The following is a 26,865-nucleotide window of genomic DNA, read 5'->3' on the forward strand; positions in this document are numbered from 1 at the left end:
CAACCTTGCGAGGAAGACTGTCTTCAGAAATAAGAAACTGGTCCATTGTCACAAGTGGGATTAAAATTTGGGTCCTCCCAGGCTCAGTCTGATCCTTTTGCCAGTACAGTGGTTCTCGCTGGGTGAGTTGGGATCTTAAAAAGTTGGTGTTCTGTATTACCAACCAGAAGGTTTTCCATCCTCACATTTCTTCATGTTGCAGTTCTGGTACTGGGGCTACAGTATATATATTGTGTGGGCGGGGGAAGGATTGAGTGTTGGAGACTTCAGAACCCTTCCTGTCAATTTTCATCTATAAGTGTCTTTCCTCTGTTTCTTTCCAAGCTGTGCTTATGTAAGAAGGGAGAGGAGGAAGAATGTGAGGGCTATTTCTCAGAGCTCATCTACGGACGGGTGAAAGATTAATCATTCATCTGATCCCTGATCCAGTGTTTAACAAAGACTGAAAGCCCATCTTTATCAAATTTAGTTATCATGAACAAAGCAGAATTTGTCACTGCAGGAATGAGTATATTTATTTCAGGCTTGCAAGCTTCCCCCTCAATCTTTGTCATCCTCTGCAAACACACAAATGGAATCAAAAGGTTCCATTCTGACTTTTGGACTACAAGGTAGTCCTCGGGTTCCAACAGCAATTGGGACCGTGATTGCCGTCGCTAAGGAATGTGGTCATAAAGCGTGACATCATGTGACCACATAGTTTAGTGATGACAATCCCAGCAGTCCTAGTTGCTGTTGTAACCCCAAGATGCGCAGGCGGTTAAGCAGAAAGTAGGAGTCCCAGGTAAGGAGTGCGAGAATGCCGTGGGGGGATGCCTCACGAAGGGAAGCCAGGCACAGCGCCACACAAGTGTAGGGAGGCCGGAGTGACTTACCAGAGCGACTTGCAACCTTCCCTGCTGGCTTCCCCATTGAATTTGCTTGTGGGAGGCCAACAGGGAAGGTTGCAAATGGGGATCATACAACTACAGGGCACTGCAACCGTCGTAAGTGCAAGCTGACTGCCAAGCGTGAGAATTGCGGTCACGTGACCGCAGGGGTGGTGTGATGGCCAGAACTTCAAGGACTGATCATAAGTACCACTTGTTCAGTGCTGTTGCAACTTCGAACGGTTGCTGAATGAGTGGTCGGCAAGCAAGGACTACCTGTAATCACAAGGCTCTACTTGTTTTAAAAATGGCTAATTAAAAAAAGGCCAGTTAATCCATAGTGAGGTATCATACTTCATTAATGCATCACACTTAGAACAAAGCACTATTCCTCAATTTGGGGTGTAACTGTTAGTTCAATGAACTCTTAGAAGCTTTTATCTCCACACAGGCCCAGCATAAAGTGTGTAGCATCCTTGCAGCTCTTCAGGGATACCAGAGCCACACAGGGTGCAGTGCCCTCCTTCAGGCTCCAGAAACTATCCTGGAATAATGGGGCATTGTTGGAAAGCTAAATAGTGCTTAATGGAAACAGATGTCCAAACAGCCCAAGCTGAGGAACTTACAAAGGAAAAGCTCACCAAGAATCTCTAAGGTCCTTTCCCAAGGACCATCAACTCTGGACAGCTCTGCATCTCAACACATATGAAAAGTGGGTACAACTTGCAAGCCTGAGGCCTTGTTCATATCTGTGGCCAGCTATTAAGCCCATAGCCTTAAGCCAGGTCATGCTGTCAGTCTAGCATGGCTCACCTTATGGGGCTCCCCATTCATTTTGAAAGGGTTAGGGTTATACTATAAAACTCTATAAGAGGTCTTATTCGGGGGATTAAAATGGGCAAAAGAAGTGATTCTTGGTGAAACGGAATGCCCATATGGAAAGGTTGAAGGAGGTTGCATCATAGGAGGCTGCTGAAACTCCAACCTAAGGTCTCAGCATTTGGGCTCAAAGGTGCACGAAGAGATCTATCTCTGGATGGATGGAACAGGCTGACCCTTTTCTTGCTGCTGCTGCTGCTGTTGGTTGGTTGGCTGAATTTTCCACAGGTTTATTCAGAGTGTTCATACCCCAAAACATGCAATGAGTATTTCACGAGCATGAAAAACCAGCTCGGAGTAAGATATGTAGTTTTCAATAGCTGAGTTTGAGTTCAAAACCCTTAAAGGGCAAAAGCAACCTGAGAGTCACTTTTTCAAGTGAGGGCTACAGCTCTCCTGACTGCCAGGATGCAGTGGCAGGAAGCCTGAGGAGAAACTGTATGGAAGCCCAGCCTTCCAGACATGTTAAACTACAATGCCCATAACTTCCAACCAGTATATCCTTTAAATGAGGATTATTGGGAATCAATATATCTGAAAGGCCTTGACTGAGACAGTCTGGGAGGGAGAACCTTTACTGCTATAGCAAGAACTGAGATATCCGTGGAGAAAAGAGTGTTAGATTCTAATTTGACTCTTCAGCATGACTCCTCTTGGTCAATGAATGAACATGTTGCAAGGAGAGCAGACAAAATCTCTGGTCGCTGTTTGAAGATGTATCAGTGAGAACAAACCTGTGAAAAGATAGGATTTCATGAGAGGCACATTTCAATCCTGGAGACAGTACAATAATTCTCAGGGTAATACAAATTGCCATGATGCAAAAATGATAAAAATGTGTTATGATTCAAACCCCAGCCAGGTATGTATATCACACAGTTTGCATCACGACACCCATCGCGCCACCCCACAAATGCCTGTGCAGTAATTTTATTGGGGGAAAATGTCATCCCAGGATTTTATATCCATCCCAAGCTCTTTCCATGCCTGTTCCCTGGAAGAGGGTGAGACTCAGAGCCAGAAAGCAATGGGTGCCCACAGGAAAGGTAAGAAGCAGAAATGGGATAGCTTTCCAAGCCTGGACCTTCTAGATAAAATTTATTGCTCTAGAAGAACATGAAAAAGGCTTTCCACTGATCTGCTTATCATTCTTAGAACATGCATGACTCTTAGTTCAATCTGGATTTTACAGTGGGGCTTTCACCACACTCCATAGGCCTGAGACCCACTTTTCCCAGAGCTGCTCATTACATGAAAAGCGATTGTGGCCCCATAGGTCCACAGGGGGGACCCCAAACCTAGAACTAAGTAATCTCTTTATTAGGACCAACCAAAATGCAAGTTTTCCAGCTCTCCTGAGCTCTTTATTTGGCAGTATGTTGCAAAAATAAAACAGGATGAAGAAGAAACAGGCAAGCAAGTCAAAAATTAGGCCAAAGTGTGAAAAAGTAATTACCCCCACTAAGTCAATCAAGTTAATTAAATACCAATGGTCAATTTTGTGAATAATTAATTGGACAACCAAGATTGATCTGGGCTAGCCCTGCCCTATAAAATTTTTAGAAATTCTGGCTCTTCTTATCACAGTGAAGTTCTCATTACACAGGTTCTCCAGGAACATCATGCCCTACTGAAAAGCAATTTATGAAGACATCCATTAAAAAAATCACTGATGTCTATCTGGAAAAGATTACAAAACCATTTCTAATGGTCTGAAGCTTTACCGATCCACAGTCAGAAACACAGCTTTTAAAGGAAGGAGATCTGGGACAACAGTAGCCCTCCTGTCCAAATCACTCCAAGAGTACAGCATAAATCACCCTAAGTCACTAAGAACTGCAGAACATCATCCAGGGATCTGCAGCCTCTCTTACTATGCTTAAAGTCAGTGTTCATGAATCCACCACTAGAAAAGCAGTGAATGAAAAGAGGATTCATGGGAAACTAGGAAGATAGAGGTTATTGCTCACTAAGAGGACCACTGATGCTCAAGTTTGCCAAAAAGTATCTAGTGACCCTCCAGACATCTGGAAGAATGTTCTGAACATAGAGGAATGAAAACTAGAACTTTTCAGGCCACGACATACTGTTACGTCTGGCAGAAACTAAATGCTATGTTCTATAATAAGTCCTTCACACCAACTGTCAAGTATAGAGGTGATAGTGTCATGGTATGGGGATGCTTCAAGACCTCAATAATTAGCCATCATTGATGGAACCATGATTTTTTCCTTAGAGAATTCAACAGCGGACTATCAGACCATATGTCTATCAGGTGAAAGAAAAGCGGTTCACGCAGTCAATGATCCCAAGACCTTTGCCCTTGCTTGAACCTACCACAAAAAAGGCTGGGCTTTGTTTCTTCTTCTCCTTTTCACTTAATCCTAGTATCAAACATTGTGTTTGTTCTTCTTATTCATTATCTTGGAGGGAAGGAAATGAGAAGAACAAATTCAGTGTTTTGGAATGACCAAATCAAAATCCAGACCTAAGCCCCATAGAAACATAGTAAGCCATAGTAAGTAAGTAGCAGGATTTGAAATTTGCAGTTCATACTAGAAAGTCCTCAAATGTTACTGAGTTGAAGCAAGGAACATACTGGTTGCAGTTATCATAGCTAAAAGTGAGGCAACCAGTTACTGAATCAAGGGAGGTGGGGGTGCTACATTTCCACGCAAACCCATCATATGTAGGGTGGCTGTGAAATGAATCGAATGAGCACCAAACTTTACGTTTATTTGTTCATTCAATCTCTGATCAATTGCCAGTAGGACCCACACAAAGCTCTGATAACATTAAGTGGCAAAAGTATGGAAACATTCAGGAAATTTGAACAGAGCAAATACTTTTTCAGAAAACAGTTCCGTTCCATTAAAATTCCAGCCAACTAGAGTTTCCTGGAACAAAATGAGAAAGAAGCCACTTGGATTCCAGACTAAATATTCTGTTTGGGTAGGGCTTGGAGTCTAAGAAAGAAAAACATAACCTCTTAAAAGTACAGAGGACTTGAAAGAGCCCAGACCAAAACTAGAATGAATGGACAAATGAGATACTAGAATTCTGATTTTTACTATATGATTGACAAGCCCCAAAACTTTGCATATTAAATTGCATTGATCTTCAGTAAACAAACAGGATGTCCTAGTTCACAACCCACAGAGGTGATGCTAAATATGAAGCTGTGCAGTAGTTTAGATCTGATCTCCAAAGATGCTTCAGAGTGCTGGGAGCAATACCTTAAAGCAGCTGTGTCTTTTCTCCCATTCTAACAGCCAGGCTGGCAACTCTTAATGCCAAATGTTTCAATAACCAGGATGAAGCACAGGGGAGGAGAAACAAAGCTCTCCTTTTGTGGTAGGTTCAGGCAAGGGCAAAGGCCAAATCTGAAAGTCATTCCTTCAGCCACAGTGCAGAGTTTAATAATAAAGAAAGATGAGGTGGAGAGGTAAATTTCTTTGTGCCTCTATTTTTCTCCTTGGCAATTAGATTAAAGGAAAACAAAACCTGAAGCAGAAGAGCAAATGGCTTGCTAGACCAGGTTTTGCAAATAAATTGATCCCTCCAAGACAAAGCTGAAGAGAGCTCCTGTACTGTAGCAGACAGACTCAGCAATGAATTTGATGATCTCTAGAGACCAAGGATTTGATTTACTGTGCCTCTGCATGAAAAAGGGCCTTTCCACCCTTTGCCTGATAAAGTCATATTCATTTTTGTTTCTATCTCCCAAAAGGAAGCAAATTTAAGATCCCTGGTTTAAATGGGAAATGGATGTATTTCTGGAAAATAAATCTATTCATGCCAATTAGCAATAAGGGGTCAGAGTGTATAATCTTCATCTGGGTTCACAAAACATGGTAAACCCTAAATCAAAGTTAATATAACTGCTGTGCTAACCCAGGTTTGCTCTCTGCACACAACATGCTATGTGCAGATGACTAAATGATAATATTTAATGTGATGCACTGATCCACACAATATGCAAAGATGATGGTGGATTCTCATCACATGCTGAATCACAGCTACCTTTAAGATAGATTAGCATGTTGAACAAATCCAGCCTTTGAGTTTCAGTCTCAGGGTGTTATTTTGCTTTTTAGTGACTTCAACTCAGTCTCGACTCCTGATGATTACATGTGTAAGTCTGTGCAGTTTTCTTGGCAATGTTTTTGGAAGTGGTTTGCCATTGTTTTCCTCCTAGGGCTGAGAAAGTGACTGGCCCAAAGCCTCCCAGCTGGCTTGGTGCCTAGGCAAGACTACAGGAGCTGAATGAAAGCTTCCAGTGTTATAAATTGCCAACAGATGGCAGTGTTGACATGCTGCAAGCTCTGATGTGTTCTTTAGCATCTGTTCTTTTACTTCAGTTAGCAGGAAGTTGCTGTGAGAAATGGTTGTGTTGCTACTGTTTGTGTGAGTATTCATCGGTGTGCTTTTTGACTGCCAAAGGAGCTCCTCCAACTGAAATCCAGGTTGTTTGTGTTGATGACTGTGTTGACTTGAATATTGTGCATTACTGGGCCAAAAAATGTAAAGCTGATGAACTGGGAAGAGCAGATGAGTGTGACTAAGAATGAAATGAACAACCTGTGACAACAACCACTGAGTTTTACATGAGAGGTTAATGAACTCATTAAGGATAGCCTGTCATGCTAGGCATTTCACAGGAAGATGTGGGTCACATTACTGATGTCTTTCAGTATCAGTAGGTCTGTGTAAGATGGGTTCCTCACTTGCTGGTGGCAGAGATGAAAACTTCAAGAACTGAAATTTGCCAGCAATTGTCATGACACAAAGATGGAATTTTTTCAAAGCATCATGACAGCTGACAAAACACGGGCTCATCATTATGATCCAGAAACAAAGCATCAGTCCATGGAATATTATCACAAAGCTTCACCTGCTTGGGGGGGAGGGAGGATCAAAATCCAGGCTTCTTTGGTTGGTGTTATTTACATGGATTTCCTTAAACCCAGGACCACAATCAACTCAGAGCACTACCCTGCAATGCTCAAACCTTTGAAACAACAATTAACAACAATTAAGCAGCCTAAGAAGGAACTATTTCTGCAAATGACAATGCTAGACCTCACACCTCACGAGCAACCCAAGAGGCAATTGTGAAGTTTAATCTCACCATCTTACCCTATCTGCCATACAGTCCAGACTTGGCACTACACAACTTTAATATTTTTCTAAAATTGAAGGACTATGTTCATGGGCATCTGTTTGACCCAAATGAGGAGGTAGAAATGACTGTCAGGACCTAGTTGAAGAGGCAAAGTGTGGAGTTGTTTCATGAAGGCTTTAAGAAGATTGTCTGTCTTTGACACTAGTGTGCAGTAAATGGTGGCAATTATGCAGAGAATACAGCTAACAAAAGAGCTCATTTCAAGGATTATTTTCTTGTTTCATTTATTAATATATCCCTATTTAAACTAAAATTATGGAGGCAGGGGCATTACTTTTCATTCAATCCTTGTAGAACTTATGATCTATGATTCATAGCTCTAGACTCTGCACCCAATTTCTGTACCTGATACACAGATTCAGCCACCAAGCCACAAGATGGCTCCTGCCACTACGTAAAGACCTGAAAAGCAAGGAGACCGAAGGGCTAGATTGCTTGAGAGTACAGAAGTAGTGGTCTATTTGTAAGTAGGTTACTGTTTCCGAATAGCCCGTTTGTTTTGCAGTTGGTATACTGACCTACCAACATCAGAGAAACCAGGAATTTCCAGTATCAGAGTTTGAGTCTGAGAGCACTCAAGTAATGGAGCAACTATTGGAACGGACTGCCCTTGTACCTTCTGGCAGCATCCACACAACACATTTAACCTGGCTACTACATTAACCCATTTTCTGGGTTGGCACAATACACTGAAGCTCAAACTAACCAAACTAGCTGGGTTTGCATAATCCCCTAAACCACTAAAAAATCCTAATCAAGGATACTACTACTCAAGCTTAGTATGTTGCATGAATGCACCTGCTAAATTTTACCTGGCCTGGTTAACCATGTTTATGAAAACATCTAGAGAGTCTTGCCTTGCCTGATTACCTGAAAACCCTGACCCTTTCTTAGACCTGATAAGGTTATACTCTGAACTTCACTGGTACGGGGAACTATGGCTCCTGAATCCTAGGCAGCACTGTAATTAAGCCTTGCCTAGCAATTCTATCAGTGGGTACCTCTTGTAATATTATCCTTGGATTGTTGAATACTCTGTGGCCAGCCAGTTTAATTTGGAATTCATTGCCTAAGGAGGTGGGTTCCCATTTCCCTGATGCGTGCAAAGAGAGACGAGACAGAGATTTCTTGGGGATGCTTTGATTTGGATTCTTCCATTGAGAGGGGTGTTGGATATGAGGGGCTCCATAGGCCCTTCATCCCAACTCTCAGAATCTGAAAGATCAGCAGAAGGAATTCTTGTGGTGGCACCATTAGGGAAACTGTTATGCAAGGGTTCTTGCAAAGAGACTTAGTGCAAGTATGCCTTGAGATCTCAGGCAATTTTCTTGGCATTCATCTTAGAATGTATTTATGTATGGTCAGCGACCACATAACATACACTGTTCTAAAAAGTAAACCATGAAACAGTTGGAATTAAAATTCTGTACGCTGTAGTATTTTACATAGCAAAACTATGCAATCCTGTGCTAAACTGCAGTGGTGATTGAACAAAAGGTGGCCGTTCTCCTGAAGACTGTCATTGATTTATCTACTAAAAGATTAAGGAACCAGCCTTGTGGCAGTTAGTTGGTACAGGTGTAATTAAATCCTGGAAAGAATAAATAAGGATACTGGAAAAGGACATGGGCTACTGATTTCCAAAGTGGGCAGGGACAGAGGTATTCTTGCAGACCCATGCCATTAAATCTCTCTTTTAATAATGATGAAGGCAACATATTGAACCTGGCTCTCCTCTGAATTGGGCAAAGGATGTCAACAACATAGGAGGCCACTAAGAAGGGTCTTCCAAATATGCCTGAGCTATAAAAGTTTGGGCTGGAGCTTAGACCTTTCTGTAGATTTAGGCTGCTAAATTGGAGCTAAATTTTTCCCATGTGAGGATCTGATGTTAAGATGAGAAAAATAACTCCAATCATTACTGAAGCTTATTGTTGAGAGAAGCTAACCCTAGATCCAACCCCCAAACTATCTTAGAGAATGAGTGGTTTGTTGTTGTTGTTTTAATCGTATGGCATAGCAGTTCGGTGTTCATGCTGCTTTTTTCTTGCTGGGAAATCTTTGTGAGGTCCAGCACCCAGATGTGTAGACTACTTAGCCGTGACAAGTCACATTGCCCAGGGTACACCACGAGGAGGCCAGAACGAGTGATGACTCAGGCACTATTCAATGCCAGTCGCAAATCCTCTGTAATCATATTCTAGTAACTTTTGATTCCCATCAGGACTGGCACTGCTCACAACCACAGTGAGCTTCCAACCTGGCATTGCCATTACTATTTACTCACCATTTCCCCAGTTATGTTTATATGAAGGAAGCATTTTGGCATGCAGCAAAGTGCTACTTAGCAATGACCTTTGGCTAAAGGGACCATTTTATATTTTCTATAACAGCTATATCAGAAGTGCCCAGAGGAGACATTTCTAATACAGGTACTGTAGTCTTTACTTAACTATGGTAATTGGGACCAGAATTTCCATCGCTCAGCGATGCAGTCATCAAGTGTGATGCCACATGATAGTCCTGCTTAGCAATGGAAATTCCAGCACTTCCAGTTGCCATTGTTAAGTGAATCCCATGCTGTCATTAAGCACAACATCATGTGGCTGCCTCTGTGACCTCCTGCTGGCTTCCCCATTGACTTTGCTTGTAGGAAGCCAGCAAAAAGGTCACAAATGGTGATCATGTGACAGTGGGACGCTGCAACATTGTAATTGTGAGCTGGCCACCAAGCACCCAGATCGCAATCACGTGACCATAGGGACACTGCGATGGCCATAAGTACAAGGACCCGTTGTAAGTACCGCTCATTCAGTACCGTCGTAAGTTCAAACAGTCACTGAACAAGTGGTCGTTAAGCGAGGACCACTTGTAAACAGTTGAAAAAGGAGTGATTTTCTATACTTGAAAAATTACATAGGATATTTTGGAAGACAGCCCCATCTCACTATTGATCCCCAACAACTGGCAGGCTTATATAAGCTCTGGTTCTAGAAACAGTTTCTAGCATGTGTCACCAGTAGCCATCGATGATCTTACCTTCTATGATCCTCTCTAATCCTCTTTTAAAGCCATATTACAGTCCATCACATCCGCTGATAACATTGCTACAATTAATATCAACTACTACTACATTGCTGCCCATCCCACAGAAGAGCTACAATGTTTTGCCCTCTTCATTGTTAAAAGGAAAATTGAATAACATTGCTGCCTGAGAGACTTTGCCCCATCTGCTTGCAAAAATAAAAACAATCCCCCATGTGTTTCAGTGCTGTCCCTTCTATGTGTTGTGGTGAGCTGATATAGTAATACCCTTCTTATCCTATCCTCACTCTTCTTCTGGCTGATGGGTCAGTGGCTCTCTCTAGCAGAGTTGCTAAATATGTTGCAGTTGCCACTGTTAGCAGAAGCCTCACAGTTTAGGAATCCCGGTAACTCCAATACGATCTACATACATTTCCATCTATATCTCCTAGTTACCGACAGTGGCTTTTTACTTTTTTCATGTGTTTGTTTTGATCTTTGACTATAAGATTAAGTAAATAAAATAAATACTTCATGGCACTGTTTTTGTCATTAATACTCAAGTGAAATTTGGCTAGTGTCATCTTCTTTTTTCTGTTCCTATCCTGACCGGCATTGCTACAGACAGATAGACCAAAGGTCTAGGACAGTGTTTCTCAACCTTGGCAGCTTGAAGATGTGTGGACTTCAGCTCCCAGAATTCCCCAGCCAACATGGCTGGCTGGGGAATTCTGCGAGCTGAAGTTCACACATCTTCAAGTTGCCAAGGTTGAGAAACACTGGTCTAGGACCTTGCATCCTGGGGCAAATGCCAGGAGGCTAGCTAGGCTTGTCACATCAGCTATCATTCAGTCAACAGCAGCACCACAATCAATGTGATTTACCCAGGTGATTACATTCTGCAGGATTCTGGGCCAGATGGTGAGCATGTGTCAGCCAGCATCTGATCTATGGCATTGTGCGCCAGTGGACATGTGCAAACCGGGAATTCTGCTCAGCACTTTCCCAACATTTCATAACTGGAATGAATTGGTCCCAGAGGAGGACATGATACTGCTGAGGACAAGTTGCCCAAGCACTTGCGTGCACACACGCACACACCCCTCACAAAATTCTGAAACTGGGCCTGCAGACAAATGCTTGCTAGTTCTAATTCCCCTAATTATCTAGGCAGTGGTGTGTCAAATATTTAGAAATATTTTGTTTCAAGTTTGAAATACCCCTGCTGGAAATATCCCACTTCTGTTCAACCTTTCTATAAATGTTCCAAGCCCCAAACAGACCCATTTTGAGCACACCACCACCTATCTCAAATACAAAACAAGTTTGGAACACTTTCCGAATGGTCACAAGAGTGTCAGAACACTTCTTAAGCTCAGAGCAACCTGTTACAAGCTCTAAACTGGATTTCTTTTGTTTTAAATGTTGATTTGCTGGATCATTCATTCATGCACATAAGACAGATAGTATTCATGGGTTGCTTCTCAACTCTTCAGACACAACCAATAGATCAGATACTCAGCTTCTGCTACTCATCAGGCAGGGCTTGCATCAAGGCAACATGTTGTGCAAAAGGGCACAAGAACATTGGACAAAGTTAGTTGTCAACTGTCAAGATCAACAACTTTACATTGGTTGTCCTTCTGTTATAGCTCTAAGAAGCAACACAATTGTTTACTTATTTATTTATGCGAAATTGTGTATGCTGCCTACTTCACACAACTTAAGATGGTCTACCAAAATACAACAAAGCATAAAATAAGCTGAAATGGAGTACAACAACACTGCTAAACCCACTGTAATTAAAGCAGCCAGGTTGCCATCAGTATCCAGACCCCTGTGAAATAAACAGGTCACAAGTACCTTCTTATAGGCCAAAAAATGAGGGCACTCTGTCCCTTGGGAGGGAAGTTGTTCCAAAGACCAGGGGCCACCTGCTCTTTGGAACAAAGAGCTCTTTGGAAAAAAGAGACATAACTGAACCTCTGACTTCTTAACTTCATGTGGAGTAGGGACCCTCAGCATCCCCTCCTTGTGGAGTACACACGACAGTCTGAAACACACCAGAAGAGATGATACAGGAAGTCCTCACTTAATGTCCACTCATTCAGTGATAGTTCAAAGTTATAATGGCACTGAACAATGGGTATTTATGATGAGTCCTCATAGTTGCCACCATAGCAGTGTCCCCATGGTCACATGCTTGCAATTCAAGAGCTCTGCAACCAGCTTGCAAGTACAACATTGCAGCATCCCGCGGTCACGTGATCTCCATTTGCAACCTACACTGCCAGCTTCCAACAAGCGAAGTCAATGGGGAAGCCAGCCGGAGGTCATAAATAGCGATCACATGATCACAGGATGCTGTGACCACGCAGGATTCGCCTCACAACAGCAACTGGGACTGCTGGAACTGCTGTTGTTAAGTTAAGTTGGCGCAGTCACATGACATTGTGCCTTACGACCAAGGCGCATAGCGACAGAGTTCCCGGTCCCAATTACCATCAGTAAGTGAGGACTACCTGTACTGCAAGGATCCAGGAGCCAAGACATGTAGGGCTTTAAGGGGGATTACCATAATTCAAACTGAATCTGAAAACCAACCAGTAAACTGCCTAGCAATGGTAGCATCAGTGTCATGTAGCTACACCTATTCCTACCCATTAACAGACCAGTGTTGCAGAATCTATGCCTAGTTAGTGTTCCCCCCCGGCCCTTATTTAAATGCAGATGGACAATCTGATGTCTTAGGGCTGCCTACAGTTCTGAAAAGCTTTGGATGTACTCTGTGATACCTTCCAAAGGTTGCCACCAAATTGTAATACTTAATTTAACCAATTAAAAATCTGAGATATAGTCATACAATTAATTTTAATTCAATTTAAATTAAATTATTCTTTTTGGGCCTGACCCCACCAGGCCAGCTGTGGATCTCCAAATAGTTATGTATTTTAGAGGGCAGAATTCAGCTCACCTCAGCACAGGATTTAAGAATAAACTATGCCTACCTTACAACCTGCATTGTCTTCAGCCTATGCAGAGAGGAAGGGAGGGAAGGGAGGGAATTGCTCATCATGTCCTCACTAGCAAGATCTTGTGCATCTAAGGAGTCCTTATGAAATGTATAAGATTGCAAGCACACTTTTAAAAAGTTTATACCTTTTAGTGATGATCCTGAAGTCACAGCTTCCAAGATGACAGCCTTTTCCCTTCAAGCTAACCTACGATCTGAGTGACCCAACTAATGTGCACTCCATTTCTTTCTTCTGCTTCTCATTTTCATGAAACTGGGGAAGAAAAAGATGTCAGAATTAATGCTGGCCTCACCCAGTTTAAGAATCACAGACTCTCTTACAAATCCTTGGGTTTTTTTCCCCCACATCCATATCATATGAACTTTTGAGTTTCGATTGAAATAAACCTGATCTACTTTTGCTGTATAAACTCACAGCTGGTCCAAGACACATATTTATTTATTTATTCATTCATTCATTCGATTTGTCCCCACCCATCTCCTCCCATCGGGGGACTCTGAGCGGTTTACAATAATCACGTATCTTTCTCCAAGAGAAGAGCATCCTGAGTTGTGCTGTGACATCCTACACACTGCATTGTGCCCCCTTATAGTGTTGCTACATGCAGGTCAAGAGTTATGCACAGCATAAGGCAGAAACATGATGCATCTCTGGTGTATGTGCGTATAACTGATTTTTTGCATGATAGGCTTCCACAGAAAGTGTGCAGAGAAATGGGACACTTACCAGATACCTGGATGAGTAGATGGAAGGACATCCACGCTGGTCAACATCCCCAGGCCTGTAGAGATTCTATGCGGAAAATGTTCCTTGAAGAATTTCAAACGTGTTTGTTTTTCCCTCTGCAGGAACTGTGGAAATTGTATTAACTCGCACAATGTCACTAATGCGCCTAAGAACGTATTTCCAAAACCCATCCCACTGGTAGCTATTCAATAACATATCTACGCTTTGCCCTCTATATTAATTTCTACTATGTACCGTACTTGTACCTCAAGCTAGATGCTTTTATAATGTTGTCCTTTAGTTTCATTCAGCACACTTAGTTTGAGAGATTGTGGGGAGGCAAGGAAAGCAATAGGTCAGCCAGTTCACTCATAAAGGGCAATTCAGCCTGGGGGGAAGATATCTGGGAAAGAGCATTTCAAAGAGACACCACTTAACTCGCTAGAAATGAGGTTGGAAAATTTCTATTACAATTTTCAAGATTCTATATGTATTGCAATCTGTGTTGTTCTTGCTTTCTTGGCCTTGACAATTATGTAGGGCTTGACATTTAGCTTTATAACTGTTCAATCCATTTTTATTTTTTTTTGCTTCCATAATACATGTGAAACCTCCATTTTTGTGGACCTTGATACAACAGACTTCGATGCTAGAGACCAAATTTTCACTGTCTGAGTGATGACACCATGACCCAAATAATGATGTCATACAGCAATGCAAACGACAGGCAGATTGCATCCATTTGTACATTTGAGTAATCATAAGACAAAGGAACTAATTTGCAACATTTGCGGTAATTACAAAAATTGCCATGATGTCATACTTCCATATTTAACAGACATTCATGAATAACTGACACCCCATTCCCCCAATTAGTTTGTCAAAACACGGTTTCACCAGGGGTACCTGTGGGGTGTGTATGTGTCAATAAAATCAAAATAGTGGCTGTGATTGTACGATCAAAGCCCTGCTTTTTTATTTTCATAGATCAAGGCCACATCTTAGCACACGCACGTGCAGGAACACAAACCCAAAGGGACACCTAATGAGTTTCACTGTATAGTGAACCATAAACCAAACAATATAGACCAAGCTGCAAAAATGCTAAGGTTGAAACTAACCACACTTTGTCTATTGTGCAAATGTGGCTAGTAGGTCCTTAACTGATGGGTTCATCATATAATGTAACCTGCTTTAAAATTCAGCTGGCACGGAAGATGGACCACCATCTGCTCAGCCATCAAATTCTGTTCCACCGAGAAACCACAGAGGAGAAATGCCGCTAGGAATTGGCCCAAAGAGGTATTTTTATTATGATCTGGACCTAGGCTCCATACAGAATTCCATCTGATAAACAATGTTGTTTATCTACGGAGAAAGAGAAGAATGGTTGGAAGAAACCATAATGCTCCACTACCTGCCAACTCCTTTCATTCACAAACTGAGAATGAAGTTAGCTGAGCTGTTGCTGATTGTGAAAAAAAAGTCCATATAGCACAGAAAAGACATCCGCGGAATCCAGTGGTTTTGTCAGAATGAGAAAACAAGAGTCACCACACGGCAAGTCCTACGCTTTACATACATGCAGTTGATGTCATGACACACACACACACACACAAGGAATGGGGCTTGCATCACAACACTCATTTTGTCATTTGCCCCCACTCCAAGACCCAGCTTGCTGCATGTTTCCTTCTTTGCCTTCCTCCCCCAGAGAACCTCCAGATTCTACAGATTGGCCAGGAGTCCAATAAAACATCCTAGGTATGTGAGCAACATACCAGAACATTTAAGAGTCTTTCTTTATCTCAATTCGGATGCCTCTGATCTAGAAGCTGGTTTTTGGTTCCTACCTTCCCATGTTTCTCACTCTGTTTCAAACCATGTTCCCAGAAATGACATTCTAACTAGAACTTATAACTATAGCAGTTGTCTCACTGATGGAGATGACCCCACGATAAAAATCTGTATCAGTGATCAGAGAGACTTGGATTTTATGCTCCACTCATTGGTGAGTTTGTACAAACATGAGGCTAAGGAAAACTGAGGCTGGATAATTTGTGGTTGGTGTGTTGTAGGAACCCAACCATTGTCTTAGCATCTTATATGACCCTGGCTGAGCCATCATGCTAAGCCATAATAAGGTTTATTTGTATGGACATCACTGGTGATGTGAACTCAGTGTATGAACCCATCATTATCTCTTAATACTTAACTGATTCTGTAGAATGAAGTGTGATGGGCATATAGTTGCAAAGTTATGGGGAAGATGCAAAAGGGAATATAATGAAAGCTAGTATCTTGAATAAATAATGCTTAGCCAATTAATTATACTGGTTTACACAGCAATGCTAAACTCAAGTTATGCTTGCTGAGGAGCCATACGTTTTACCTCTGACGCCAAAGATATCGCAGTAGAGTTGTGGACAAGATGAAACCATACAAAGAATTAATAAACATATATGCAGCCATGTCTCCACTAATCCAGATCTGGTCCAGCCCCACCCTTCACTGACATCAACAAGAGGATTTATTTTTAAAATTGCTGCCCTCAGGTTGACAACTGCCCTGTTCCATCTTTGATGGAGAACAAAAGGAAAGCTAGGGTGTTAAGCCTTACTAACTTCACACAGCTAGAAATGTAGTAGTGGTGGGATATAAAACAAACAGGTGCCAAGCCAGAAAAAGAAGACTTTTGGAGACATGAATCCTCTTTTCCACTATACTCTTAGGCTGCCAAAAATAAATAAGAAATTAAAATGCAACCATCCTGAGTGTCATACAATTGCTCTCCGCTCACCCTCATTGTATACAATAGATCAATAAATCAGTTAAATACATAGGAGCAAAACAGGGAGGGAGGGAGGAGGGAGGGAAAAGTTCTCTGTTAGATGATATAGCAAGATGATGCGTTATGGGAGATTTTATCTTTAGAAAAGAGGGAATGCCAAACTGTAAACTCTTCTATTAATGAAGTATGTCTATACATGTGTGCTTGCTGATTAATTAATTTACCGGGGCTTATATGCCGCTCCAATCCAACAGAACTGTGAGCAGTTTACATTCCCTTCTACAATAAAAGGATTAAAACACAAAAATTACAGTGTGAAATAAGAAGAACAAAAATAACTAAGAAAGGAACTGAGGCTACCAAGAACAAAAAATATCCAAACGCAATTCCAAGTGGGGGTTCTAACTTAGGCTAGATCCTGGCCACAATTAATGGCTTGGCGTAATGGCCGGCTACAAATCTGGCATGGTACACTGACCCCAGATAGCTATGGGGGGGGGGGTGTCTCCCTTTTTTATGACATTCCACTATTCTTCCTAAATAAGATCAGCTTTTTACTGCTTGTATTTATTCAGTCAGACTTCATGCTTCATTAGAGCACAAAGAGCTGGTAGTTATTTATTGTATTCTTAATGAGCAAATATCAATATAAAAGCGGGGAGAACAAATCCCTAAGAGAAGCATTTTTTACCTTCCGGATAGGTCCTGAAACACTGCTGAGCAGCAGAGAATAACTTAGAAGAATTGTGCATATCACTGTATTAAAAGCTGCATAAAGTAATTAGGAATCATACTTTTCATTTCAGGGAGGTTTCATTCCCTCCGCCCCCCCCCCAACTAATAAATCTGAAATAGTTTTAAATGAAATTTTTCCCATTTTAACCACAAAAGCTAGCAAGCAAGAGCACAAAGCCAGAACTAAAAAAAAACTGAATACGTTTTACATTACGGGGTTGACAATTTAGAATAAGACTTCTGGACTTTGCAGTACAGGAGTTAGAATTAGGAGTTAGAGTAAAACTAGAGGCCCTGGGTGAGCCTACTTACTCTGTGCTACTCAAATGACCTTACCAGAGTGATCTCATCATTCCACATAGTTAACATTTTTCTTTTAAAGCAGAATCCCGGGTCTGGCTCCCTTCTCCAGTCTTTCGGATTTGTAGAAATTGTGGGAAGCAGTACCAAAGAGCACAGCCTATTCTCCTGTATTACTCATTATTCATTTTGGCCAGCCCTGTCTTTGGGCAGCGGGAAGCTAGTATCTATCTCCAGTTACAAGCAAAGACTATAGAAAGGCTCAGTGACAGCCCAGTACCCATGTTCTGCTTTGCACCCTATCCATCCTGTCATGCCTCCCCCCACAAGTAAATCTGAGACAGCATCATACAGTATGTCCCATCCCCACATTCAACTGCCCGGCCAGTTCATGCAGGAAGAGGTAGACTATTCCTAGCCAACAGGGTCAGCCAAATACAGGGGTCAATACCTCATTCACTGCCACTGGTATTGGTGAAAATACTGACATGTTATGAGGCCACAATGCTGTGTAAATAAGGAAGAAGGGGAAGATCATGATCTGGTGTGGGCAGTAACAGCCTCTGCATTTCTCAGAACTGAATGAAACCCCCATCAGCCTTCCAACAGCTCCTCTACTGAAATGGTAGCTAATGTGCTGAGCATGACAGGTGAGTGGTCCAACCACTAATTGACCACCAGCATAGGATATATTAATATTAATATTATCTGCATAGTCTATAGAATTCTACCCAGGGATATGCTTTGAATCTTAGAAACAACTAAATTATGTTTTGGTTTCAATCCCAAAATATCTGTCCTTTCAAAAATGCAACATTTCCTTTCACAGCTTAAAGCTAGACATGTGCAAAACGTTCTATTCGAGAGGCAGAACATTCTGGGACATTCCAGAATGTTCAATTTTCCCCAGGGACTGGAGTGATCTGGCCCACATGGAGACAGCCAAAACCCATTTTCTGTTCTGGACATATGCTTCTGCATCGCCACAGCCTGCAGGAAAACTCGAATGTTCCCAAGTTCCCCAGAAGTTCCATCTCTGGAAAGAGACATTTTTCATGCTCTTTTTGAAAACAGCTGGGTGGCAAAGTCAAGATGGGAAGCAGGACTTTGACTGCTTTTCTCGGCAGCCACTTTGACAAGATCGGAAGCAGCTGCTAAGATTTCTCTAAATGTCAAGAGATGATGAGCGTTAAGATGCCAGTGCTTTGCAATCTGACAGCTTCCACTTGATCAGCTCTGGGGAGGCAGAGGTGATTTGTTAACAAAACCACTTCATTCACATTACAAAGCATACCACATTCACCAACTCATTACTAATCTGTAACAATGCTCTGTTCAGAATTATTTACAAATTGAGGTCTAAAATGGTATCAAACCTCACCAAGGGTAGATATGAACATGATATATGTAATGCAGTCACCAACTCAGCCAGTAAACCTAGGAGAGGGTGAATTCCAGCTGGATGGAAGGCAGCTAGACGGAGGGAATGGGAGTGGTGAAAGTCCAGGAGAGTGAAGGGCTGTACAACCTCAACTCATATGCTGTGTTTCTATTAGCTCTGTGCAGAAAAATTCTCCTACGTTTTTGTTCTACCACGTTTTCAGTATAATTAAAGGGGGGGAAAATGCTTTTCTTCAAGAAATTAGAAGTTTTCCTGGACAAAATGTGATATTCTTGCACATGTCTTTGGATCCATTCTTTTCAAATACATCAAAGTAGAATCAACCATTCTGGCTTTCATGTGGTAACTCCTAAAGCATAGATTGGCTGCGTGCCTATTTTACAAATGACAGAAGATGTCTACAAGAGAAGGCCTACCTGTCTAGTCCAACTCTGGTTTAAGCATGAAGAATCATGACAGGAGTGCAGAAGCATCTGTCATGGTTACTGTTCCAGTGTTCCTGGAAAACATTGTAACGGGTTCTCATGCCATGGGGCTGACATGAGTTGCTGTACGGGACGGGGCTGCTCCTGTTCCTTGTACCAGGCTGCGATGCGAGGGGTGAAGAATGAGGAATGCATGTTTGGGTTATCTCGCCCTGTCAAGGACGTTTCCCGCAGACCGGCAGGAACCGTTAGGGGCACCTGTGGGCATGGAATTGTACTGACTTTGGGGGGAGGGATTGGGAGTTGCTTGGGGTTTTATTGAGAGCCATCCTGTGCTTCCACTACTCTCAGCTTTGCTTGTGATCCTGCATACTATTCATTATTAAATCAAGTATCCACGAAAGCCCTGTGTGAGTCGGATGGTGATTTTGAATAGGCAATCATTACATAACGCTGAGAATCATATAAAACTGTTAGCTCCTACCAAGAACCACTTCTTGTGAGGGATTATAGCTAATGATGGCTGAATTGCAAATGAGCGCCGAAGGACCTGAGGAGCCCACCAGCTCAGCTCCTGAACCTGCAACCAGGAGCAGAAGGCAAGACACTTCCTCGGAGCTGTCTGCTGCCCTGAACCCTCCAAAAGAGTCGTCAGATACAGAATTGGACTCAGGGGAGTCAGAGAGCAGTGGGGTGTTGAGGGGAGGACCAGCACCCACGGAGTCAATTAGCAAGCTAATTGTCTTGGATGAGGTGGATGACCTGCAGCCGGGGACATCAGGGACATCCTGGAAGTACCGATTCCCACTGACACCAGAGAAGGAATCCACCACGCTGTCAATGGATGGGACACCAGGAGGGCAGGTGAGAGGGGACTCCCCAACCCCCCAGAGGCTGCGAGTGCTAGAAGCAAAAATGGAATCCCTGGAGTGTTTGTTAAAGAACCTGTCCATGTCGATGGAGAGCCAGGGGAGACGAGGGGAGGATATCCATCAGCAGCCTTCTCCCATACCTCTCCCGAGGCTGGCAGTTGATCGGGGACAGAAGCCTACCGGGGTGGGTCCCCGCCGCACAGAGCCCAGCCTTCCGTCACTTGGAGTGACAGCCCCCACGTGGCTGCAGGACCAGGTCCAGCCAGGGGAAAAGTAAGAGACTTTTCTCTTTTTACTGAAAATTTTACTTTTCAGTAAAATTTAATAGAGACCCAATGAAGTTGTCATTCTTTCTGACCAATGCCAAGAGTTATATGAGAGAATTTGGTGCATGCTTCTCCACAGAGGAATCCAAAATTAACGCAATTGCCACCAAGCTCAAGGTTAGAGCAGCAGACTGGTATGTCCAACTACATGATGCTGACTCCCCTGCTCTAGATAGCTTCGATTTCCTGTGGGCGCTGAAGCTGCACTTTGAGGACCCGCTGGCTAAGGAGTGGGCCAAGAAGGCTTTAAAGGAGCTCTCCCAAGGGCAGATGTTGGTGGCTGATTATGCATTAGAATTTAAGGCACTAGCTGGCAAAATCACTGATTGGTCAGAGTCAACCTTGATCGAATACTTTAAAGAGGGCCTTCACAGAGAAATTCTGAGGTGGGTGTTGGGTAGAGATGACCCCACCTCGCTATACAATTGGATTTGCTTGGCTGGGAAGGCTGAGAACGCCAGATATACTTTTTTACAAACCCATAAACCCGAGAGAGCTCACCTGACTGCCAGAGGCCCCAGGAGTGAGGCTACAGCTGTTAAAAGGAGCCCCAAGCCTTGGGACAAAGAAAGGGAGTGCCACTATGCCAGAGGTCAGTGACTTCGTTGTGGGAAGGAGGGGCACTGCGCAGTTGAGTGCTCAAGGGGAAGAACTGAGTCCAAGCAGGGGAAACCGCCAGCCAAGTCACCACCAACCACACGTAAAATGACAGCAGCGAAGGGAGCAATAGAGGCTGAGGATTTGGTGTATTCCCAGGGGAGTCAGAGGGTGAAATAAAGGAACCGGCGGGAAACTCCAGCCGCCTGCTGTGAAGGGCGCCAGCGAGCAGGCGGAGGATGATGGGCACAAGGACTTCATGGTGAGTGATGATTGCCCCACTTTGATGTTGAAAGTGAAACTAGCAGCCCAAACAAAATCTACCGATGTTTGGGCTTTGGTTGACTCTGGATGTTCCAGGTGATTCATCCCGATCTAGTCACGGCATTGGACCTTCCAAGCTTCCCTCTAAAACACCCATTAATATTCACTCAGCTGGATGGCTCAGAAGCTGGGGGGGTCTGGCCACTCATTTCACTGGGGCTGTGACAATGCAAGTGGGCAGCCACCTAGAGACTTTAAAGTTTGTGGTAGCCTCAGCAGGAAGCCCTCCAGTAATATTGGGCATGCCCTGGCTGAAACATCGAAACCCTTATATCAATTGGGAGCACAGGACTGTGACTTTCAAAGATGGATTTTACAATGGCCCCACAGAAGTAGTGGCCACACAAGCCAGAGTTTGTAAGGTGGGGGTCAGCCGGGCACTTCCCGTACTGCCAGGGCTGGAGGAGCTGCCTCATCAATATCGTGAGTTTGCAGACGTATTTGGGGAGATGGAGGCAGATCAGTTACCCCCTCACCGGAAGACTGACTGTGCCACTGAATTGGTCCCAGACGCACAATTGCCCAAGCCAAAAATTTACCCCATGACCCAAAAGGAGTTGGATGCTCTGAGGGACTTTATCAATAAGAATTTGGCGTGCAGCTTCATTGAGCCCACCAACTCCCCGGTGGGGGCACTGGTATTATTCAGGGGGGGAAAAAGATGGCACGTTGAGACTTTGCACGGACTACCGAGGGTTAAATGGGGTTTCCATCGTGAACAAATACCCCCTCCCTCTCATGAAGGACATGTTGGCTCACCTATCCAAAGAAAAAATCTTTTCCAAATTAGATTTGCGAGAGGCGTACTTTCGTATTCGTATAAAGGAAGGGGATGAGTGGAAAACTGCTTTTAATTGCCCATTGGGGTCATTCCAATACAAAGTCCTCCCTTTTGGGCTAGCAGGGGCACCCGGAGTGTTCATGCAATTAATCAATGAAGTACTACATGACCATCCGTTTAAGGGGGTGTTGGTCTACTTGGATGATGTCTTGATTTACACCGAAACAGAGGAAGAGTATGAACGGCTTCTGAGGCAGGTCCTGAGCAAGCTTAGGGAGGCAAAGCTCTATGGAAAACTGTCTAAATGTGAATTCCATAAAACACAGCTCGATTACCTTGGCTATAGAGTCTCTGTACGGGGCATTGAGATGGATCCAGCCAAAATACAAGCAATTTTGGCTTGGGAACGACCTCGTACTAGAAGGCAATTACAAAGTTTTCTGGGGTTCATCAATTTCTATAGACAGTTCATTCCGGGATTCGCGGAGATAGCACTGCCTCTAACTGACTTATTAAAAACAAAAGGGCAAGGCAAAACCTGAAAAGTAAAAAATCCCGGGGCTGTGCTGCACTGGACTGACAGTTGTCAGGCTGCATTTGATAAACTCAAACTGCTTTTTACTGCTGAGTCTATATTGCAGCACCCAGATCTCGATCGCCCCTTTGTAGTGCAAGTGGATGCTTCTGACACCTCCATTGGGGCTATTTTGTTACAAAAGGACCCTGAAAACAAATTATGACCCTGTGCTTATTTGTCAAAGAAATTCTCTGATGCTGAGCGACGCTGGCATGTTTGGGAAAAGGAAGCTTTTGCTGTTAAGGCAGTTCTAGAGAGCTGGTGCCACCTACTGGAGAGTGACAAACTTCCTTTTGAGGTGTGGACGGATCATAGAAACTTAGAAGCACTCCACACACCTCGCCGATTTAGCCCTAAACAAATTCGTTGGGCTCAGTTTTTCAGCCATTTTAATGTCCAGTTAAAGTACCTCCCAGGGCAGAAAAACTTTCTAGCTGATGCTCTTTCTCGTCTCCCTCAACATGATGGACAGCCAGCTGACATTTTTGACACAGTTTTAACAAAACCTCAGCTGGGCTTGGCTGCTGTAACCCAAAGCCAGTCTCGCTTGCAACAAACACAGCCCCAAAGGCAGAAAGCAAAGGTTCCTAGTCAATTACAAGCTGAGTTCATTCAGGCTTTGAAATCTGATACTTTGTTGCAATATCATAGAGACAAAGTAACTTTTGCTGATGGCTTATGCTGGGTGGAACATAGACTCTATGTGCCTGAGGCTTTACGTGCCAAAATTTTACACCGTTCTCATGATGATAAAATGGCTGGCCATTTTGGATTTGTCAAAACTTTGCACCTAATTCACTGGCAGTTTTGGTGAATTAGGTGCAATCACTTTGCAGTGATGTAAAGGAATATGTGGCCACTTGTCCTGTGTGTGCCATGTCTAAACACAAAGAAGGCAAGCCAGGGGACTGTTACAAAAGGTGGCTGACCCCATGAGACCCTGGGAGCAGATCTCTATGGATTCTATTGTGGATTTACCTCCCAGCCAAAAGAAAACATTCATTTGGGTGGTTAAGGACTTTTTCTCAAAGCAGGCTCATTTTATCCCTTGTGCTTTGTTGCCAACAGCCCTGCAATTGGCCAAGCTCTTCTTACATCATATCTACAGGTTACACAGTTGCCCCTCCCGCTTAATTTCTGATTGCAGGACCCAGTTCACTTTTCAATTTTGGAAATCATTTTTGAAGTTGATTGGCACCAAGCAGGCTCTGTCCACTGCTTCGCATCCTCAAACAGATGGTTCAACTGAGATCCTTAATGCTACCTTAGAGCAGTTCCTTAGAGCTTCCATTAACTACCATCAGGATGATTGGGTTGACTTACTCCCCTTTGCAGAAGTTGCATACAACAATGCTGTGCACCAAAGTACTGGGAAAACCCCTTTTCAAGTTGTGAATGGGCACAACTTTGTACCTATTCCAGAACTACCCCAGCCTCCCTCCCCTTCTGGCTCAGCAGCCAACTGGGGCACCCGCATTTCTCACTCATGGCCAGTCAATCAACAGGTCTTGGCTGACACCCAGGCTGCCTATAAAACACATGCACCACTCCCCTGCTGATGACTTTAAAGTTGGAGATAAAGTTTATCTGTCCACCAAATATATCAGATCCTCCCAACCATCCAAAAAGTTGGCTCCCAAATTTATTGGGCCCTTTCCTATCATTGACATCATTAATCCTGTGGCTGTGAAGCTTCAACTTCCCCATAATTTAAAATGCCTCCATCCTGTCTTTCATTGCAGTTTGCTGAAACCTTTTCATGCCTTGCACCGCTGGCACCCATCTCCACCCCCCTCCTCCAATCATGATTGATGGACACCAGCATTCTGAGTTAAAGGACACTGTGGATTCCAGAAAGCTTCGAGGCTCCCTGCAATATCTCGTCCACTGGAAACATTTCCCTCACCCTGAATGGGTGCCTGTTCGGCACATTAATGCTCCTGACTCAATTACCCGCTTTCATCTTGCCTATCCTGACAAGCCACATATTTAGCTTCTTGCTTGTTATTAACCTTTTCTTTTTAAGTTTTCTTTTTCCCAGGGGGGCAATATGTCATGGTTACTGTTCCAATGTTCCTGGAAAACATTGTAACGGGTTCCCATGCCATGGGGCTGACATGAGTTGCTGTACGGGACGGGGCTGCTCCTGTTCCTTGTACCAGGCTGCGATGCGAGGGGTGAAGAATGAGGAATGCATGTTTGGGTTATCTCGCCCTGTCAAGGACGTTTCCCGCAGACCAGCAGGAACCGTTAGGGGTACCTGTGGGCATGGAATTGTACTGACTTTGGGGGGAGGGATTGGGAGTTGCTTGGGGTTTTATTGAGAGACATCCCGTGCTTTCACTATTCTCAGCTTTGCTTGTGATCCTGCATACTATTCATTATTAAATCAGATATCCATGAAAGCCCTGTGTGAGTCTGATGCTGATTTTGAATAGGCAATCATTACAGCATCACATTTAGCTATTAATTAGCCCGCAGACAATAGACTGAACATATACCCAGGACCTAGTTTTTCCAACTACAGTGACAAGTAATCAATTGCTATTTAAATTATAATCACCATTTCTAATTCTGTGTCAGTGCGTACAAATTACCATATACAGGTTCGTGATCATGTGACCATGAGGAAACTGCGATGGCTGAAACTCTGAGGACCCGTTGTTAAGTCCCCTGCTTCAGGAAAGGTGGTTGAACAATTGGTGCCTGCAATTACTTGACTCAGCAACGACTGCAAGAGGGAGAACCATCTGATCAGAAAGGTTTTGAGTCCTGGATAGGCTTAACCCACCCTCTTTAAGAAACCTCCTTTAAGCCATCTAAATAAGTAGATACGTAAGCATGTGACCTACCGAGATAAATGCAGCAGACTATAGTATATATCGTTGTCCACTACAGGTTAGAATAACTTGTTTGGGCTGCTTAAGGTGATAAGATCTGATGAGAATGCTCTTCTAGATTGTTGTGAAATATAATAATATGAAACTGGGCTGTTAGGAAGGGGCGGATGTTAACTTGTTTGTAAGTGTGCTATCTGCTACAATCACATCATCTAGCAAGTGGGACTGAGGTATGGGGCAGTATGAGTACAGGCCACCTCGATGAACAGGCAAAGACTGGATGTAAACAACATATGATGAGATGAGGTATGAGCAATGCCATGGGATGGATTGATCTGAAGACCCTGGTAAGTAGATGTCCAAGACCTTCAACCCAAATACCCAGGTCCTCCAGCCAAGGACTATTTGTGTAATCTGTCTGGACCGATTCTGTCATGAGAGAATCAGCTAATAGTGGATGAGCACCAATCAGAAGACCTGATCCCAAAGGTGTGAACCTGCAGCTAGACCCCAAGAAAGTATAAGAGGACCAGCTCTTTTGCTGACATGCGTCTGGTTCCCTCAAGCTTCAGTTTCTCTCTGCATCCTTCTTCATCTCCAACATCCAGTGGGTTATCAGTTGAGCTAGCCGCTCAGTTCAAACCTATACCTTGGTATCTTCAATTTGGACTGTATTACATAAGTAAAATAGAATTAATGCAGGAACTCATAATTTGGTCTCCTCTAATTGCTTTGAGTATGTTTTCTGTGAAACGATACTCCGATTATTTTTAAGTAAAAACTGAATTACATTTAGTACCTCCTTTGGTTCAGTGCTCTTATTAAAATTTCTGCCACCTTGCCATGCTGAGGGAACTTTCCACCGCTTGAATGGGATTGCTATGAGAGAGTGAAAGTAATGGCCTTGGAACCTGGCGCCCCCCAGTTATGTTTTGATTACAACTCCCACAACAACTCAGTGAAATAATAATTTAGCTCTGTAATACTTCAACACTTTCATCATAAAAGACTCAAACACTAATGAGATATCTGGTTTAGAGGTTTTAAATATAAATAAGTAATAAGAAAGAATGAGAGCTATTTTCTAACTCATTCATACAGATAAAATATAGGAAAAGGTTTCTTTCGCTTTACAAAGAAAAAATACTAATTCCTGTTCAATGGTGCCCTCTGGTGG

General features: G+C 43.2%; 1 long non-coding RNA gene across 1 annotated transcript in view; it reads right to left on the minus strand.

Annotated features, from left to right (window-relative positions):
- Window positions 1–2,050: 2,050 nt before the first annotated feature.
- Window positions 2,051–26,865, minus strand: part of LOC134499248 (uncharacterized) — a 47,548-nt gene continuing 22,733 nt past the window's right edge. Inside the window, exons 2-4 of the long non-coding RNA XR_010068110.1 lie at window positions 13,719–13,843; window positions 13,117–13,244; window positions 2,051–2,482 (exon numbers count right to left, since the gene is read on the minus strand). This is a non-coding gene — a long non-coding RNA (uncharacterized LOC134499248). The remainder of the gene's footprint in view (window positions 2,483–13,116; window positions 13,245–13,718; window positions 13,844–26,865) is intronic.

The sequence above is a fragment of the Candoia aspera genome, chromosome 5 (genome assembly GCF_035149785.1).
Source record: "Candoia aspera isolate rCanAsp1 chromosome 5, rCanAsp1.hap2, whole genome shotgun sequence".
NCBI classification, from domain to species: Eukaryota; Metazoa; Chordata; class Lepidosauria; order Squamata; family Boidae; genus Candoia; species Candoia aspera.